Here is a 15,885-nt window from a genome sequence, read left to right on the forward strand (position 1 = left end):
TTTGTCCATAGAGTTGTTTGTGGATTCATCGATATTTAAAGAGAAAAAATTTCCTTTCAATTGCTCAACCAATTCTTTCCTCATACATTTAGCAGTACCTGTTGATATACGTGGCAGTAGTTCGAGACATTTTCAATTTAGAGAGAGCTAATTTATTGTCCCCCAGTTTCTGGAAAAGCTCGATCAATTTAAGTGCCAAATTAAAAGGCAACATATTCTCACACAAAATAGCAGTTACCATTGCTTTCTGGTGAGTAATTCTATCTAATATTGATGCTTTAGCCTAGACAAGGGCTGCTCCAGGAAATGCAGCAACATGTTTTTATCCATTTTTTATGTGCTGCATCATTACTGTGTTTCAAAAGAACTTTTTTCCCATTGCTACCATAGTTCAATTTTCTGTTGCACAACAGCAAAATTCTGATGCATTAATCTTCTGGCACTAAGAGTCAAATTTTACACCTGGAAGGGTGATAGTACCAGACTCGAGATTTCTGCGAATGTTGGACCTTTGAAAAATTTAACTGTCCCCTTCCTTTCCCCCTGAGGGGGTTTACCTTCTTTAGGTAAACACAGGGAGTCACGCCCCGGGGTTCCCTAGTGATCTGTCCTCCCTTCGTTTTCCTCTCCCTTTACTCCTACTTTCCCCTTTCTCTTCCCCCTTGTCGTGGTTGCCAAATATACTGGTGAGGGCTTGTCATCTGTGTTTGATTACCACTCTGTTGTGTTGGACATAGATGGGAAGAGACCACCCGCGTGTTTGCCGTGCGTGGAGACCCGTGTCCCTGGAAAAGGGGATCCTGGTAGTTGAGGGGCATCTTGGTACCCCAATACACTGCTTCGGCCCTTGCTTCAGGTAAACGGGAGGTGCATATTGGCCTGTATGCATCAACCGGCTTGCCACGAACATCATCTGTTGGCTTAAGTCAAGTCCGGGGTCACTTGCTGGGCACCTCGTTAAGGGTGGAGGCTGCTTCAGGGGTGACTCGCGGGCGTATAACTATTGGCTAGCATTGGTGTATGTAACGTATTGGCGTTAGAACCAATATGTTGTCTGCATCCCCTTAGTTGGACTCCGTGGTGGGTGGTGCCGCTGGTAGTTGAAGTCTTTGAAATTTTCTATGGCGGAAAATGACGGCAAGGTGTTTAGTTCTGCACACCATAGCAAAAACAGCGGAACACCTTTATCACCGTGTGAATATGCTCGTTATTTTAATATAGCATTGTTAAATCCCACTGTTTCTAACACTTCGTTTAGTAAAATATCCCCATTTTTGATACACAAAGCTCTTATCTCTGTTTTAGGAGAAGTAACGTCTGTTCGAAAATTACGATCAGGTGACCTCTTAGTACAGGTATCAACTGAAAAACAAGCGACTACTCTATCAACCTGTAAAAGTATATGTTCGTTTTCAGTAAACGTCACACCTCATAAGACTCTGAACACCTCACGAGGGGTGATATCGCAATCAGAATTTATTGATGACACAGAAGAAATGATTGTAGATGAATTGCGCGATCAACATGTTATTGCTGTAAGAAGAATTAAGGTTCGTAGGAATGGCCAACTCGTTCCCACGAAACATCTCATTCTTACTTTCGCTACTCCGAAGTTGCCATCTGAAGTCAAGCTTGCCTGGTATAACTGTCCGGTTAGACCATACGTGCCAAACCCTTTGAGATGTTTCCAGTGTCAAAGGTTTGGTCACTCAAAGGCCTCTTGTCGTAGCACACCCATTTGTGCTCGCTGTTCTGGTTGTGGCCATGACGATACTTCCTGTGAGTTACCGCCCCTTTGCATCAATTGCAAGGGTGATCATGCGGCCTACTCCAGGAATTGTCCAAAATGGTCACAAGAAAAAGAAATTCAGACCATTAAAGTCATGCAAAATTTGACTTTTAATGAAGCAAGGCGAATGGTTACCGCTCGAACCCCCCCGTCCGGGCGTATCCTATTCTGCAGCTGTAAAAGCAACCTACTGCTCTGTCAGCACACAAACTGATACTCCTTTCACGCTAACATCTACCAAACAGCCTACATTTCATTTTGGAGCATCAAAACCTAATGTTTCGAATCAAGCAACCTCATCACGCAGTTCTACCTCGACCAATTCTCCACCTTCTAAGGCAGCTAAATTAGATCAATATGATAAATTTCCGAAGAAACAACAACGCATAGACACAAAGCCCCAAACAGTACGTCAACGTCCTGGACAAACGAAAAAGAAAAAAGATCCGAAGTACCTCCAGTATGCCAATTCAGCTTCTGGAGTTTTACAAAATCTTGAAGAGGACTATGAAGTGTCCATTTATCTCTCTGAAGACGAAGAAAGCATTTTAGATTGTCCTCCGACTAATCAAGAGATCATGCAAATCTCACAATCCACAACATAATGGCATTTACGCTTATTTCGTGGAACTGTCGTGGCATTCGCAATAAATCAACTGATGTCAGAGAGATAGTCTCTCGATATCAACCTACGTGTATTTTATTTCAAGAAACACTTTTAAAATCATCAGACAAGTTTCACTTGCGTAATTACTCGTGTTTCCGTAACGACTGCGATGATCGCAACCGACCACATGGTGGTGTTGCGATTTTAACTACAAATAACTTACCTTTCATTAGCATTCCATTGACAACCTCATTACAGGCTATTGCTATTCAGATTCATATCAATGTTCTCATCACCATATGTTCCATTTATTTACCACCCAATGACTCGATTTCACAAACTGATTTGAATTGCTTGATTAATCAATTACCTAAGCCTCACATTTTATTAGGAGATTTTAATGGCCATAGTGTATTGTGGGGGCAGTTCTGACTCCAATGATCGGGGTCGAAAAATCGAAAAACTCATTGAAGACCATGACCTTTGCCTGCTAAACCAAGGCGAAGAAACATACTTTCATGCGCCCACACGAACATTCCATTCCATTGATTTGGCTTTCTGCTCATCAGACCTCTTACCTTTTACTCAATTTTCTGTAGACAATGACTTACACAACAGTGATCACTTTCCCCTCGTTGTTTCATATTCTGCTACTGCACCTATTACTCCTAGACCACCAGTATTCATCTATCATCGCGCTAACTGGAGTTTGTTTACTAAACTTGCACAGATCACTGATTCCCTCGTTACCTCTAATACTATAAATACAACTGTTGATAATGTTACGTCTGTAATTATACACGCAGCTGAAGAGAGTATACCAAAGACCTCCACTTCACCTCCCCGCCATCGCAAGCCTTGGTGGAATGAGGAATGTGCCACTGCTTATAAAGATCAAAGACGCCTTTGGAACATCTTCCGCCGTACCCCAACAACAACGAATCTTCTAGCTTTTAAACGAGCAAAAGCCTTTGCCCGCAAGGTCCGACGTAAGAATCAGAGAGATAGTTGGTCGAGATATGTGTCCTCTATTACATCGTCGACATCTCCGACCCAAGTCTGGTCAAGAGTAAAGAGAGCAAATGGTATTTACCGGGACTTTCATTATCCAGTGTTTGAGATAAACGGCATCAAATACTCGTCTCCCATGGAGGTATGTAACATTTTAGGCGAAACATTTGCAGCTACCTCAAGTCCAGACAATTATAGCACAACATTTCAACTACACAAAAGTAACGCTGAAAGTCAATCTATTAATTTTAACAGCCGCCAATTCACATCATACAATTGTACTTTCACCCTTCCTGAACTAAAGAGAGCACTGTTTAGATCTTCCAACAAAAGTCCAGGTCCTGATGGGATTACATATAAAATGCTCCGCCACTTGGACACGAGGTCTTTAAAGAATATTCTTGCCCTATTCAACAGAATATGGACAGAGCAGATGTACCCGTCGAGTTGGCGTGAAGCCATTGTAATACCCATATTAAAACAAGGAAAAGATCCAAAAGAGCCCATTAACTATCGCCCTATAGCACTAACCAGCTGTCTTGGTAAAACGCTTGAGCGTATGGTTAACGCGCGCCTTGTGCATTACCTTGAAAAAAAGCGCCTCATACCAAACTTTCAGAGTGGTTTTCGTAAGGGAAGATCCACAATTGACAACATCGTTGCTCTTGAGTCTAGAATTCGCAATGCTTTTGTCCGGCGCAATCATCTAGTCTCTATCTTTTTTGATATCGAGAAAGCCTATGATCGGACCTGGAGATATGGAATTTTGAAGGCACTGTTTGATATGGGTCTCCGTGGTCGTTTGCCAATTTTCATAAAAAATTTCTTGCTCCGACGCTATTTTCGTGTTAAGCTTGGATCCAGCTTTTCTGACCTATATATTCAGGCTGAGGGTGTTCCCCAGGGCAGTGTGCTAAGTGTCATATTGTTCATCGTTCATATTTCACTAGTTTTAAACGTACTGCAACCTGCTGTCTTTGGCTCTCTATATGTTGATGATCTACAAATCTCATGTTCGGGATCCGACATGAGAATCATCGAGCGACAACTTCAGTTAGCAGTGAATAAAATTTTAGACTGGTGTGATCATAATGGCCATACCCTCTCACCTTCTAAAAGTTCATGCATTCATTTCTGTCGGAAACGCGCACTTCATAATGATCCTGTCATTTTCATTCATAACATTGCTATACCAGTTGTACCACATGCAAAATTTTTAGGAGTCACCTTTGATAGCAAGTTAACTTTTATCCCTCACATCAAACAATTACGAAAGCGATGCGAGCAAAAACTGAATATGTTGCGTGTTCTCTCAAATACGTACTGGGGAGCGGATCGCGTAGCACTTTTACGCATTTATCGGGCCCTGATACTTTCACGGCTTGATTATGCATGCGTTGTTTATGGTACTGCAACCACCTCTAACTTACGAATCTTGGACACAGTACATCATACTGCTTTACGCATATGTTCCGGAGCATTTCGTACTTCCCCGGTTGAAAGCTTATATATTGTTTGTCACCAGATACCATTATATCTACGTCGCATCCAGCTGTCTCTTACATATTACTTTAGTATCATGTCCTCTAAATCGCATCCTTTAAAGCATGATGTTATTTCATCAAGCTTGGAGCGACTGTATATTGCTAGACCATCACACATTCCCCCACTTCATGCTCGCACACGCTCACTTATCCAATCATTCGATATTTGTGAATTACCATCACAATCAGTGGATCACTTTCTCATACCACCATGGACCATTTCACCATACCAATCTATTTCCCTTTTCAAGTTACACGATAAAGCCAACGTTACACCCTGCATTTTTCATACACTTTTCACTGCACATCGTCACCAATATTCACATCATGTACCGATTTATACAGACGGTTCAAAATCTGCCGGATATGTAGGATGCGGGGTCATCATCGCTGATGATACATTTAGCTATGAAATCCCAGATATTTGCTCGGTCTTCACTGCTGAAGCTGTGGCTATCCTTATGGCACTACGTCTAATTTCCTCACGCTCTACTCGGAAGTATTGCCTATACTCCGATAGTATGAGCGTTTTGAACCAACTAGAAAAGTTTCACTATGATAGTCATCCAATTTTATGTATCATCATTCATTTGTTAATCACTCTTCAGAAGAATGGCTTCGAGATAATATTTTGCTGGGTACCAAGTCATGTTGGTATTCCAGGGAATGAACGAGCTGACTCAGCTGCACGATCTGCCACATCTGTCTTATCATTGTCCATACCTTTCGCCGATGTGAAGATACACATCCGAAAATTTGTAACATCAATATGGCAACAACAATGGGACCTCAAAGTCTTTAATAAATTGCATAACATTAAATCTGATTTAGACAGTTTGCCAGTGCTGCGTTTGCGCAGTGCTGATGTGAAGCTCAACCGCCTCCGAATCGGTCACACCCGGTTAACGCATCTCCATTTACTATTCGGAGAACCTCCCCCTGAATGCAGTACTTGTAACGTTCCTCTCACAATTCATCATATTTTAATAACGTGTTCATGTTTTAATCAACATCGTTTAAAGTTTTTTGGAAGTTCTATTTTATGCATGCAAGATTTGTTGGATGGGATTCACCATCCGAACATTTTTGCATTTTTACGTGCCGTTGGTATTTTTTACTGCATATAAAAGTTTTAACACATCTACTGTTTTATACATTCTTATCACCTTTGCTCATTTTACTTAGTATTTCGCGCGTTTCATATTGTATTCATACTTTTATCTTGTTTTATTCACTTTGTACTGTTTTATCAGTTTTAATTGTGCTGCAATTAACATTCTGCATTCACTCATACGTTTGAACTGTTTCACCATATTGTTTGGCGCAGCATGTCCTCATTTGGACCTTGTGCCACTAAACCCTACATTCAATCAATCAAGTCCCCTTCCTTTCCATATGATCCAACATCTACTGAAATGAAACAGTAGTTAGCATTAACAAGTGCCAAAAAAAAAAAAAAAAAAACAGTAGAGAAATAGTTCTTATAGCAATAATAGGCCCTTCCGCTGTTTTGGGGGCACACAACCATTGATGTGCTTCCCATCGATGGCACCACAGCAATTCGGGAAATTCCACATCCTCGAGAAAGTGTTTCTATTAGAATAATAAACTAAGGAAAGTATTTAAAGAAAAGAAATAACATAAAAAGATTAAATGAAACTTTTTATGTTACATATACACAGATTTTGCTGTTCTGCAGCAGCCCATTGTAGACCAAGCGTTATGGAGGCACAATTTGCCAAACTATGACTCGATTATAGCAATGTGATAAATAATATCAAACAATTTTTGAATTTATGCAGAATTTAAATATAGAATTGTGTTTAACACTCTCAGTATATGCTACTTGATAATATATTAAATAGTTATTCAAACGGAAAAGTTTATGCATATCGTAAAATGAGATTGCTTTTTTATCTGAGAGTTAGGCACAATTTTTCTTGTTCGGAAATTGGTTGCTTTTTTCTATTGCACACTCTGTACGAAATGTTTCCTTCGATCAGTTCAGATAATTTTTGAAACAATTCGATTGAGAAGCGAAAATACTGACGAAATTTCTCATCATTAAGCATTAAATGTCTTTTAATCAGAACAGCGAATGTTCCTTCAGTCTGACGATTAACAAAAATTTCATCATCTTCTTTGTATTGAAAGAATAATTTAATCACAGCTTCTTTTTATTCTTGAATTAATAATGTCATATTTGGTTTTTTAGTTTGATCTCCATTTTACTACAAATTTCTAACAATTTAAAGTAACGTACGAACTCAGTCAGCGATACAGACTACAAAATAAACAATGTCACACGTCATTAATGCATGCGCAGTACTAAGTAATATCTGCGTCTGCTACCGCTGAGCTAACAAACCACTTTTTCTGTTGTCAGACCGCGTTAGCTTACCGCTCACGTCAAGCGATCCGTCCTAAGAAACCAAGCCTTTTTTCGTCTCAGAATCGGCCACACACTAGACTCACCCATCTTCATCTGTTCCTCCTCCTATATGCGACACTTGTAACGTTTTACTTACATTTTAACCATTTGTTCCAATTCAGGGCTGACAGATTCATCCACGCAACTTTTTTCTTTTTTATATATAAACTGCTGTTTGTAGAAAATGCAACACCATGAAAGAATCATCAGAATCAAATGAAATTTAATGCAGAAACGACTTGTACTGATACAAATAAATGATGAAATTTTCAAAACAAAAGAAACAAATTAAGCGTCCGAAATCAGTATTTGGTGCAGCCACCACGCGCTGCAATAAGTGCTGCTATACGACGTGGCATGGAGTCAAACAGATGTTGAATATCTGCTTGAGGAAGAGAATTCCATATCGCTTGTATGCGCAACCAAAGTTCGTCTTTGGAAACTGCAGGACGCGGATCACGAGTGAGACGCCGACCAACCATATCCCACACGTGCTCAATAGGCGACATATCCGGCGAATAAGCAGGCCAAGGAAGAAGTTGCATGCGTTGTGCTGAACAGAAGTCTCTAACAGTCCGCGCAACATGTGGGCGTGCATTATCCTGCTGAAAGATAGCTCCAGGGATGCCTTGAAGGAAAGGAACGACTTCGGGCTGTAGCACTTCACGGACGTATCTGTTGCTATTGAGATTACCCTCAATTCGTATCAAATTGGATCGTCCATGATACGAAATCGCACCCCAGACCATAACTCCGGGTGTTCGACCACTATGTCGTTCAATAATACACTCAGGAAGGCAGCGTTGACCGGCATAACGTCTAACACGAACACGGCCATCATGGGTCCACAAATTGAAGCGTGATTCATCTGAAAAGACAACTTGGTGCCAATCAGCTCGCCAGTCTCTGTGCTCAAGAGCCCACTGCCGACGCAGCCGTCGATGATCCGCCGTGAGGGGAATCCTGTATAATGGCACCCTTGCACGCAATCCACGGCGCAGCAGACGACGACGAATTGACGAAGCCGACAATTGTACACCTGTAGCAGTAGACCAATGTGCTGTCAGCTGCCTGGAGGAAGCTGTGCGATCATTCACCGCCATGCGGAGCAGGTGTCGATCATCGCGCTCTGACGTCACCTTCTGTCGTCCAGTGCCTGTTTTTCGAGTTGTTCGGTGCTCGTCGGTCCACTGCTTCCAAACTCGCATCACTGTGGAACTGTTCCGCTGCATACGAGCTGCTATTGCGCGATAGGAAAATCCTCCTTCTCGAAGGCCGATTATCCTCCCTCGTTCAAACTCCGTAAGTTGTTTGTATTTCTTATTCTTCCGTCGTGGAGGCATACTCAGGTCTCACTAAACGTTTGCCACTAACAAATAATCATAGACTATTTTCAACGTCCCGCTACAGCACTTTATTTATACGCTTTCAGCATCAATTCAGAGGGCGCTGCGCGCGCCACGCACGCGCGATGGCTCTGAAACTTTATTAATTTGCATAATATCCTATAATTGACATTTGCTGCGAATTTCATTTGATTCTGATGATTCCTTCATGGTGTTGCATTTTCTACAAACAGCAGTTTATATATATATTTTTTTAGAAACTTTTGAAGTACTTGGAGCACACGCAGTACTTTCTTCAGATTCGCTACCTTTCAACACTGGATCCACATTTTCGTCTACGAAATCAAAATCATCGTCACTCTGTTCAGGATCAGATGGCAAAGCAAACATCAAGGATAAAGCTTCATCAGTAGTCAGATACTTATTTCTACCTAAAATAAAATATACTTTAAATTGAATAAATATAACATTACGATACATTTTTTATCATACAAGCAACTGTTTTCAATTTGAAGTATGCTAAAATCCATCTTATTCATTGCATAACAAAAACAAAAGTCGATTTTTTCAAAACATAAACAATAACTAAACTTTATATTTTTATAATTTTCTAAAGAAAAATGTTTAAATATTAAGGAAAATTTGTTAATATACTCACCAGACATCTTTAAATTTCATTTATAAACACCATAAATTTCACTCAAAAATTAAAGTAAAAACGTAAACGCCACACTTGGAATGCCTCTCGGGATGCCAGATTCTGAAGATGATTTAGAGGGTTTAATTTACAACTAAGTAAAGTGGGACGTATATGTCCCAGTACTGTACAAAGGGTTAAACCGACATCGTGTTCCGATTTTAACAACATTGTTTTATGTATGGAGGATTTGCTGGGTGAAATTCACCATCCTAAAATTTCTCATTTCTGCGAGCTATTGGTATTTTATATTGTATATAGCAGCTTTTATCTGATTTCATTCATTTTTATGAAATAACCGTGCATAGTTTTACCTGTATAATAGTTTTACCTTATAGTTTTACCTGTTATAACCGTGCATAGTTTTACCTGTTTTATGTAATTAGGCTTTGATCAGATTTTATTAATAGGCCAAACTCGCTGTTAACATTTTTATTACCTTTATGTATTTTATAAAGATAAAATTGTAATATGCATTTTACCTTTTGGTCTGTTACGACGCATTGTTTGGCGCAGCATATTCTTCTTCGAATTTTGTGCCAATAAACCTTATATTCAATAACCTTATTTTCTAAATAATGGAAATGCTTATTTTTATTAATAATGCTTATTTTCTAAATAATCTTATTTTCTAAATAGAAAATAAGGTATTAATAAACCTTATTTTCTTCAAATAATAATAGACATCTTCTAGGAAGTATTCAAATGGGAACTTTATTCCCTAGCAGAATGTTGCGCTGCCAAATAAATTAAGTGATATGTGCAACCACCCAGAAAACCCACTTTTTTAAAAAATTAAAGAAACCTTTAAACTTTCGTGTCATGACAGACGCATTATCACAGCAAAATGATGCACAGTGTTTCCAAGGTGTTCCATAATGTTCTAATTCTGTATCTAATAATTTATAAATATTCTCTCCTGTGGCTTCTCCAGTAAGTTTCTTCAAAGGCAATATCATCGTGACATTTTTCGCCACCGTTGGATCTAAATATGTTTCTACGACCGAGAATATCTTACTACCATCTGCTGAAAGGATGAATAATGATGTTTTCAGAAACTGGCAGATTGTTTCAATGGTAGAATTCGAAAAACATTTTATTATTGAACCAGTCTTGGTTCTAGCACAGCCATATTTCATCGCTATTTCTGAATCAGGGAACATTTTTCGAAACATCGGCCCCGCATGGTCTGATGCTGCAGTAGGGCAATTGTGCTCTATTAAAAAGCTCGTAAATAATGCTTCAGCTTCAATTACACTTAAGTTCTCTCGCTTAACCTACAGCGACAGTATATCCCGATTTGACTCTTTAGCTTTGCATTTATCAATATGTCGACGGGACTCCATGTGTCACCGGCAATCATCATGTGATCAAATCACATGCTTGGCAAAATACGTGATTTAAAGGATTTTTTTAGAATAGGCCATGTCTCAGAATAAGCTTCTTTATACTATTGATTATGTTTTCGCGTTACCCAATTTCGCCATTTCAGATGAACTTTAACTCAAAACTATAACATGTAAGGTTCGCATATTGCAAGATCTAGTTCAAAACATTCAGGTTACCCAACTCAATTCCAGTTATAAGTTGTTTATCCGAGCACTTTCACTTTCTTTAAATAAATCTAGAAGCCTTGTTTTGGATTCTGAATATTTCGTAGCGGAATTGCTTGTTACAATATCCCAAACATTTTCAACATATTTCGGTTCTAACTGCGATGCTAAGTAGTTTTTTTTATACGATTTCTCTCATTATTATTTTTTCTTTATTAATTTACCAATGGCAAGCACCGATAAGCCATGAGAGTATTTGCCCCGATTTCAAAGTTGTGTCACTATATGTCTTGGAACAAATGGTTAAAATGTAAGTAAAACGTTACAAGTGTCGCATATAGGAGGAGGAACAGATGAAGATGGGTGAGTCTAGTGTGTGGCCGATTCTGAGACGAAAAAAGGCTTGGTTTCTTAGGACGGATCGCTTGACGTGAGCGGTAAGCTAACGCGGTCTGACAACAGTTCATGGTGCGGTATAGCCATTTCTGGCTCTTGCGCCAAAAACACTAAATAACTAACTAACTATATGTCTTGGACTCATAAAGACTTTTTAAACCTATAAAAATATTGCTATACCTTTCGTGCGTCATTTGCATATCAGGATCTGTGTTTGATACGGTGGTCAAGTCATGGCCAAAAAATGTGAAAGTGCATAAGATACGAGAGAAGTTCTGTATTAGCATATATGCAAGCCCCAAGCTCGTACAAATTATTAGTACTCTCTTGTAAATAGCTGTACCAAAGAAATATTTTAAAGAAAAGGTGGTTGGGTCTTATATGTACCCTAATCAATTAATTATAAATTAGGAGGTCATATGTACCAAAGTAAATTTATTTATAAAGGAATCTCATATGTACCAATGTAAAATTGATTATAAATTAAATTGAGATATGTACCAATAATAAACATCTTAAAAAAAAGGTGATGTTACCATTAAAATGTATTATACAAAGGAATGGGCTGTAAAATTTGATAGAGGTATTCAGTCGATAAAGTTTAAGACAATCAAAGAAAAATGAGAGATTAATTAAATATTAAATTTTGATAATAAATTTGGATCATCATTAATTGATGGAAAGAAAAGGCCAAAAGTGATCGAAAATAGTGGAAGGACATATTGCTTAAGTGCCACGTGAATTAACCCAACAGCAAGGGCTCGTGGTCAAGATAAAGTTAAGGGACGACTGAATAACATCTATAAAATTTTACGTTTGTGCAAATAAACACTGGTCAGAAAAAGGGACAAGAGAATGTTACTCACCACATATTATTTACATCATGGAGACAGGTCTAACATCGGACATTTTGAAGTGATGAAAACCAAAAGAAAATACAACGCAGAACTCGCTCACAAGTTCATTTTTAATTGTTCATTATCTTACAACAGTATCAGTTTTGGAATGGGATGGGTGGTCCGTCACACATAAAAAAATACATTTAGGCATCGCAAAAAGAAAAAAACATATATATAGCCAAGGAATCACAAAAAAAATGGCAGCACTTGCTAAAAAAAAAAAAGATTAACATTACAGGGGGTTCGGCATAGCTCGCTGACCTAGGCCAGCTCACCAGCCGAGACCAAAGCAGAAGCAACACTCTAGGAGAGGTGTACTTTACAGTACCAAAAAAAAATAATAATAATGGCGTCCCTTAAGCGCGGGAAAGTGCGAGTTGAAAAGCAGGAGAGAGAACGACTGTCATTGGATGGGGGGATTACCACACGATTAGGTCACCACCAATCAGTGCAAATTAGTACTCCCACACATACCAAATAAGGAGTCAAAGGGAAGAAGTCCCCAAAAAAAGGCGTGAACTCCCCAAAAATTCTAGAAAAACCGACTGGAAGAATCACCACGTGCAACATTGAGGGTTACTTGAAAGTGATGGGAAAAGAAGTTAAGTGGTGACGTAAATTTAGAAAGTGAGGGAAAAGAATGTCGTCCTTGAAGGACAGTGGGGTCAGACGACCTTGAATTGCAAAAGGTGAAAAAAAAGAGAAAGACACAAAAAAATGCGTTGCTAACGTAAAAGTAAAAGAAACATTACCAATTCTCTTCACAGAAAAAAAATGAAGAGAAAATAAAGCAGGAAAAGTACAAATACTATTAACTATGAAAGATATGATCAAATTAAATTTAAATTCCTGACATAAAAAAAATCGTAACACGACACTGTGACAATAGCCTTCGAAGATAGAGAGAATCCTTGCTATCTAAAAGATAGGTGCTTTCAGGCATAGCTGTTATACTATGACCATTGTCAATTTTAACAGAAATTGCGACACTGCAAGTTTCAAAAATTTCCTCTTCTGATAACTTCCTAAACTGTCGTGGCTCTAACTAATGGACAAGTTTCAAAGGAAAAGATTTCAATGGCCAAAATTCTTCTTCGCATATCTCCCTATAATGTTTCAAGAAGTTTTTTAATTTCCATTCATATTCGAAATTTTCAATAGGCTGAGGTCACTATCGTTCGTATTTATCGTTGGTATCGGAAATATATTGATTATAAACTAGCTATTTTATTTTCATTTAAAACAATATGAGGCAGATAGAAATTAAAATAAAAATTCCTAAGAGAATCAAAAATTGAGGACCAAAACACTTCATCAAACTCAATAGTTCGCATAAAAATATGATTAGGTTGCATGTAATGCAAAGCAAACACACACTTAGCTATGTTAGTTATTGCTAGCTGGCCCTGAATCTGATAATAATAGGAATGGTTTTTTTTTAACCTCATATCACCATTGTCATCCTTTTCAAGACAAAACTAGCATCGGAACATAGATCGATTAAGGATTTATAAGCAGCATTCACTTTGCACTTCACTTCAAGTAGGAGTGCATCATCATCATTGTGAATCAAACCATCAGGTGAAGCTGCTAAAAAAGGCATAAATGGGTTTGTAACTAAGCCAGTTTTCCTAACATCAAATTTGTTATAAGTTGTCCTAACAAAGTTACGAATTACTGATTCATTTTCAATTCCATATTTAATTGCAGGGATGTAACTCAGGTTCTTAAAGTGAGAATCAAATATTTGTGAAGCTAAAACATCAAAGTTACTCCTTCTGCTACGAATTCTGTGAAAATTGGAAGCAGTCAACCGGCAAGCTCGCTCAACTTTCCATTTCAAGCAGTTGCTTTGCTCAATAGTTTCTGCCTCCAAATTACATCCAAATCAGAAGTTAAAAATTTTGTTACAAACAATAGCTCCGAAACATTTCGGGTAACAAAATCATAAGTTGGTCTTTCAGAGAGGACAATTGCAGGCAATGGTAAGATACTCATTTTATTGTGACCGACAAATATTGCAGGTTTCTGTTTCCAGTAAACAGAACACTATAGTTAACTGTTTCAGCAGAATCATGCGTAATTCTAGTTTTTTTTATACAAATCTGAAAATTTTTTAGGACTTAGTTTTGTTACCTTAGGTTTATGCCAAACTTGTAGTCGTTCCGTTGGGGCCAAGTACATTTCCTGTTTACTGTACTCCTCCAAATAGTATAATAGAGCAAAAGAATGCTTGCACGATGAAGGGCGGCTCCCAGCTTTGCAAAGGCATCTAACACCTATAAAAATTATACAACTATTAAATGATAATTTTTATTAAAGAAATCATCTTGTTATTATAACTTTTATACATAAAGCATCCAGGATCGGAATGGTTCAGGGGTAGAGTGTCCCCGTCCAACTTTTGTAAACAGGGTTTGAATACCATTGATGGTTGGAGAGTCAAAATTTGCTTCCGGCTTCACGAAGAAAATATTTGTCACAATATTTGCTTCAAGAGTTCTTTTGTCTTCGGAGTATAGTTCCAAATTACAAGGATTTGGCGTTGATCATCAATAGCCGTAAATCCACTCAGTGGATCAGCTGTTCATGTTTTCAACAACAGAAAATAATACAATTTTAACAACTTAAATTATTACTTTGCTATTTCCTTTTTGTAAATTTCACAATTTTCATAATACTAATAATATAGCTGATTACTTAAAGCATACTAAAATTAATATGATAAATATGAAGTACACATTATCAGAAAAATTGTAACCTTACTAGTCGCTTCTGAATAAAAGATAACAGAATAACAACTCTTAATATGAGAATAAAACTTTTACATTAAATTTATATTTAATGTAGTTTACGGTCAAGAATGACAATGCATTGTGTGAAATAATAATGAACTGAAACCATAAAAACATAAGTGGGTAGGAATATATACTATTTTGCAAGCATCTGTTTTGAGAGACTTCCCAAGAAGCCATTTATTTATAAAGATCATTATTAGAGAGAAAATTTTAAAATAAAATTGTATTGTTACATAATTATTTAAAACATAAAATTTAATAAAACCAAAACCCCACCTCATTCCCAGCAGAAATCCTCATGTCGACTTTGTAGGTTTCATTTTTTTTTCATTTCAGCCTTAACCTTGGCTTCTACATGAAAACCATTGGCATCCTGTAAATAAATTAAAATCTTTTAGTGAAAGTTTTAATACTATTCTACATGTCTTTTTTCAAAACTCTCACAATCGATATCGTCATTTTAAACATTCACAGTATCGTTCTTAGTGTTACTAAACATACTTCAAATAAAATTCTTCAGCTAAAAAATAACAAGAATGGGATTAAATGATTTTAAATAATGTATAACAAGAATGAAATGCATAATTTTAATACACATACCTCTTCAAATTTTATATTGGAGACGAACTTTTCCTGGCACATCATCAAACCTTTTTTTTTGCTCAGCAGTATAAAATTAACACTGCTAGCAAATGCTGAACATAATTTTTCTATATACGTTAGTATATTAATCAATGTAAAATGTATCAAATACATTGGTGTTTCATTAATAGACTTCATTTTTTTGATGATCAAAAGCACTAAGCCTAGGCAA

The 15,885-nt window shown here is 37.6% G+C and overlaps 1 pseudogene; it reads right to left on the reverse strand.

Moving 5' to 3' along the window:
• Nucleotides 1-13,114: 13,114 nt before the first annotated feature.
• On the reverse strand, nt 13,115-14,161 carry LOC147804007 (uncharacterized; annotated as a pseudogene).
• Between the last annotated feature and the right edge of the window lie 1,724 nt (nt 14,162-15,885).

This window comes from Parasteatoda tepidariorum, chromosome 9 (genome assembly GCF_982258835.1).
Source record: "Parasteatoda tepidariorum strain Cologne lab strain chromosome 9, Ptep-v5.0, whole genome shotgun sequence".
Taxonomy (NCBI): Eukaryota; Metazoa; Arthropoda; class Arachnida; order Araneae; family Theridiidae; genus Parasteatoda; species Parasteatoda tepidariorum.